The sequence below is a fragment of the Mustela nigripes genome, chromosome 13, assembly GCF_022355385.1.
Source record: "Mustela nigripes isolate SB6536 chromosome 13, MUSNIG.SB6536, whole genome shotgun sequence".
Lineage (NCBI taxonomy): Eukaryota > Metazoa > Chordata > Mammalia > Carnivora > Mustelidae > Mustela > Mustela nigripes.
In genome coordinates, this window is record NC_081569.1 from 120090720 (window position 1) to 120096719 (window position 6000).

Below are 6000 nucleotides of genomic sequence, written 5' to 3' on the forward strand. Positions count from 1 at the left end.
TGTGACATAAACAGTAAGGAGAAGTAAGGACACTTTACATGCTGTGTAAGTAAGGATCAATTTATATGTTGTCAAATGATGGATAGATTTCATTCCATTCAGAGATGAGTAAACAGAAAATAAGAGCTGTATTAGATCTTTGAAATGATAGTTAACAAAAAGAGAAAATAAATACGATTCCAGATGATTTCACCAAAGAATGCCTCTCCAGAGAGCAAATCACTTTCAGTGATATAGGAATCTGAGGAAACTTTGAGAAGATTTATAATCCTGATATGAAAACTATAATCACATACACTGAAGAAACTACAAAGAGATAAAAAGAAGTTGAAATTAGAAAATATGTTTTGAAGAAATTAAGAAAAGAATAAAGGGGAAGTTAAAATAAAGTAACAGACATATTATTACATCATTAAACAATTGGATGAGAAACATCATTCAAAAATATACGGGCTGTACTTTGTCAAATGCTTTTTCAGCATCTATTGAGAGTATCATATGGTTCTTGTTCTTACTTTTATTGATGTGTTGTATCACATTGACTGATTTGCGGATGTTGAACCAACCTTGCAGCCCTGGAATAAATCCCACTTGGTCGTGGTGAATAATCTTTTTAATGTACTGTTGAATCCTATTGGCTAGTATTTTGTTGAGTATTTTCGCATCTGTGTTCATCAAGGATACTGGTCTATAGCTCTCTTTTTTGGTGGGATCCTTGTCTTGTTTTGGGATCAAGGTGATGTTGGCCTCATAAAATGAGTTTGGAAGTTTTCCTTCCATTTCTATTTTTTGGAACAGTTTTAGGAGAATAGGAATTAGTTCTTCTTTAAATGTTTGGTAGAATTCCCCCGGGAAGCCGTCTGGCCCTGGGCTTTTGTTTGTTTGGAGATTTTTAATGACTGTTTCAATCTCCTTACTGGTTATGGGTCTGTTCAGGCTTTCTATTTCTTCCTGGTTCAGTTGAGGTAGTTTATATGTTTCTAGGAATGCATCCATTTCTTCCAGATTGTCAAATTTATTGCCGTAGAGTTGCTCATAGTATGTTCTTATAATAGTTTGTATTTCTTTGGTGTTAGTTGTGATCTCTCCTCTTTCATTCATGATTTTATTTATTTGGGTCCTTTCTCTTTTCTTTTTGATAAGTCGGGCCAGGGGTTTATCAATTTTATTAATTCTTTCAAAGAACCAGCTCCTAGTTTCGTTGATTTGTTCTATTGTTTTTTTGGTTTCTATTTCATTGATTTCTGCTCTGATCTTTATGATTTCTCTTCTCCTGCTCGACTTAGGGTTTCTTTCTTGTTCTTTCTCCAGCTCCTTTAGGTGTAAGGTTAGATTGTGTACCTGAGACCTTTCTTGTTTCTTGAGAAAGGCTTGTACCGCTATATATTTTCCTCTCAGGACTGCCTTTGTTGTGTCCCACAGATTTTGAACCGTTGTATTTTCATTATCATTTGTTTCCATGATTTTTTTCAATTCTTCTTTAATTTCCCGGTTGACCCATTCATTCTTTAGAAGGATACTGTTTAGTCTCCATGTATTTTGGTTCTTTTCAAACTTCCTTTTGTGGTTGAGTTCTAGCTTTAGAGCATTGTGGTCTGAAAATATGCAGGGAATGATCCCAATCTTTTGATACCGGTTGAGTCCTGATTTAGGACCAAGAGACAACTGACAGAATGGGAGAAGATATTTGCAAACGACATATCAGATAAAGGACTAGTGTCCAGAATCTATAAAGAACTTAGCAAACTCAACACCCAAAGAACAAATAATCCAATCAAGAAATGGGCAGAGGACAGGAACAGACATTTCTGCAAAGAAGACATCCAGATGGCCAACAGACACATGAAAAAGTGCTCCATATCACTCGGCATCAGGGAAATACAAATCAAAACCACAATGCGATATCACCTCACACCAGTCAGAATGGCTAAAATCAACAAGTCAGGAAATGACAGATGCTGGCGAGGATGCGGAGAAAGGGGAACCCTCCTACACTGTTGGTGGGAATGCAAGCTGGTGCAACCTCTCTGGAAAACAGCATGGAGGTTCCTCAAAATGTTGAAAATAGAACTGCCCTATGACCCAGCAACTGCACTATTGGGTATTTACCCTAAAGATACAAACGTAGTGATCCAAAGGTGCACGTGTACTCGAATGTTTATAGCAGCAATGTCCACAATAGCCAAACTATGGAAAGAACCTAGATGTCCATCAACAGATGAATGGATCAAGAAGATGTGGTATATATACACAATGGAATACTATGCGGCCATCAAAAGAAATGAAATCTTGCCATTTGTGACAACATGGATGGAACTAGAGCGTATCATGCTTAGCGAAATAAGTCAGGCGGAGAAAGACAACTATCATATGATCTCCCTGATATGAGGAAGTGGTGTTGCAACATGGGGGCTTAAATGGGTACGAGAAGAATAAATGAAAGAAGATGGGATTGGGAGGGAGACAAACCATAAGTGACTCTTAATCTCACAAAACAAACTGAGGGTTGCCGGGGGGAGGGGGTTTGGGAAAAGGGGGTGGTATTATGGACATTGGGGAGGGTATGTGCTTTGGTGAGTGCTGTGAAGTGTGTAAACCTGGTGATTCACAGACCTGTACCCCTGGGGATAAAAATATATGTTTATAAAAAATAAAAAATTATATTAAAAAAAATATATATATGGGCAATTTTTCTTGAGCTGACATAAAGCTTTAGTGTGTGGATTAAGAAATTAATAGAGCATCATCAAATGTAATACAGCGATGACATCATCAATCCATGGCCTGGAGAGATATTTGAATTTTAAAGGGAAAAAAAAAAAATCTCTCAAGCACCCAGTCAGTGAAAACATAGTACTTACAAAGGAACCATATTCAGAATAATTAAAAACAACAAATACATGAGCAAAGGAATCTACAGAAGAAGATGAATTTGTGAATTTTGCTGTTCAGATGATGAAGATGAACCTACAGAATTTTGAAAGACAGAAACTGAATAGAAACCATACACAGGTATTCACATAGAAGAATCAAAATGATTTCACTCTACTTCTATTGATAAAACAGCTTTGAGGCGTGAAGCAAATCATTTGATTCTGCTTGTCTCTACTTTCTCCACTTATGAAATGTTGCCACATCTCAGTGATGTCAAAGTACCAATTAATATTTTAAAGTTCCATGCGCATGCTGGCTTTTTCTCTTTACCAGAGTACTCTATTCAGAAAGGCTCTGATATCATCATGAGTTTCCTAGCCCATAACCATTACTCAAAATTGTCACTCCTAAGACTGTAGACTCTTGCTGTTTGATTGTCAGTTTTCTAGTTCAGGCAAGAATACTTCCATTGATCTCATTTGTATTCAAAGTACAGGACACAAAATAAAAGCTATGAAATTTTCTTTTATTTTTCTTTTCTTTTCTTTCTTTTTTTGCAAATGAGTTTTGCTTTTACAAAGTCTTAAAAACAGCTTTTCTAAGTTGAAACGTATGATATATTCATTGACTTCTTCTGTGCTGCCTCTTGCCTCACCACCACTGCTGTTTTCTGAATGCTATGAAAATATTAAAAAAAAAAAAATCTTTGCCATTTTCACACCTATGTTCATCTGATTGAAAGATTCTTTTAAAAAATACTCTTAAATAAATCAATTTGAGAAACATGTCCATTTTGAATAATTTCTAAGGAGGAAAACAAATCAAACAAGCAAAAAAGCCTTATGAATTTAATTCATGCCATTCTGACACATAGTTTTTTGTTCTACACAAAGATAATGCAAAATCTACACTGTTGAATGAGGTCCCATAGCTGCCATAAGACAAATTCTTAGTGAAAACTCCATAAATTTTAAGGTCTTCAGAGAATCAAATGGGAGGACTTAAGAAAAAGAGGAAGGTGCTGTTTTTTGAAATGATTTCAAGGAGGTATAAATGACTTATATAGATGAAGAATTCAAAAGCATACAGAGATGATCAGGAACTTGACTAATCATACTTTTTTAGGGGGGGATGTCTTCATTAATCTCTTGAACCAGTGCTAATTAGGATTAGTGTGACTTCACATAGTTCTGTGTTTATAATATTAATAAAAATACTTTGACAAATGTTTTTCTATGTTGCCAGTTATTTTTTAAGTGTTTACATGTACTAACTCATTTAATAATTGCATTAGCCCTGTGAAGTAGGTACTCTTCCTATCATGAGCATTTTTACAGAGATTCTATAAATTAAATCATGCCCAGTGGCCCATAAGGTTAGTACATGGTTAAGCCTGAAGGTTAAAACTGAATAGTTTGGATCTAGAATGCTATTAACACATTTCACTGCCTTCCTGTAATAATGGAAATGGCAAATAAGGGTTTACTTTCCCAACTCCATTGTCCTTATTAATTTCATTTGGAAACTTGAAGATTGGCTTCCAAAATACCTAGTTATTATTATTATTATTATTTGAGATGGCATTGAGATGATTGAGATGGCATTGAAAGTATAGATTGCTCTAGGCAGTGTAGACATTTTAGCATTCCAACCCATGAGCATGGAATGCTCTTCCATCTTTTTCTGTCTTCTTCAATTTCTTTCATGAGTGTTCTATAGTTCCTCAAGTACATATCCTTTACCTCTTTGGTTAAGTTTATCCCAAGGTATCTTTTGGTTCTTGGTGCTATAGTAAAGGGAATCAATTCTCTAATTCCCCCTTCTATATTTTTATTGTTAGTGTATAAGAAAGCAACTGATTTCTGTACATTGATTCTGCCAAATTACTGAATTGCTATGTGAGTTCTAGTAGTTTTGGGGTGGAATCTTTTGGGTTTTCCATATAAAGTATCATGTCATCTGCGAAAAGATGGTGTTGAGAAAATTGGATAGCTATGTGTAGAATAATGAAACTCGACCATTTTTCTTATACCATACACAAAGATAAACTCAAAATGGATAAAAGCCTCAACATGAGGCAGGAATCTATCAAAATCCTAGAGGAGGGCATAGGCAGTAACATCTTCAACATTGATCACAGCAACTTCCTTCAAGATATGTCTCCAAAGGCAAGGGAAACAAAAGCAAAAATGAACTTTTAGGACTTCATCAAGATTAAAAGCCTCTGAACAGCAAAGGAAAGAGTCAAAACAAAGAGGCAACCCATGGAATGGGAGACAAGATTCGCAAATGACACTACAGGCAATCGGATGATATTCAAGAACTATAAAGAACTCCTCAAACATAACACACACAAGGCAGATAATCATGTCAAAAAATGGGCAGAAGACATGAACAGGCACTTCTACAAAGAACACCTACAAATGGCTAACAGACACATGAAAAAATATTCATCATCATTAGCCATCAGGGATATTCAATTCAAAACCACACTGAGATACCACCTTACACAAGTTAGAATGGCAAAAATTAACGAGACAGGAAACAACAAGCATTGGAGAGGATGTGGAGAAAGGGGAACCCTCTTACACTGTTGGTGGGAATGCAATTTGGTACAGCTACTTTGGAAAACAGTGTGGAGATTCCTTAAGAAATTAAAAATAGAGTTTTCTTATGACCCTGCAATTGCACTACTGGATATTTACCCTGAAGATACAGATGTAGTGAAAAGAAGGGCCATCTGTACCTCAACACTCATAGCAGCAATGGCTACAGTTGCTAAACTATGGAAAAAAAAAAAAAAAACAAGATACCCTTCAATGGACGAATGGATAAATAAGATATCGTCCATACATACAATGGAGTGTTATGCCTCTATCAGAAAGGATGAATACCCAATTTTTGCATCAACATGGACAGGACTGGAGGAGATTATGCTGAGTGAAATAAGTCCAGTAAAGAGAGTCAATTATCGTATGGTTTCACTTACTTGTGGAGCATAAGGAATAACATGGAAGACATTGAGAGATGGAGAAGAGAAGTGAGTTGGGAGAAATTGGAGGGGGAGACAAACCATGAGAGACTGTGGACTCTGAGAAACAAACTGAGGGGTTTGTAGGGGAGGGA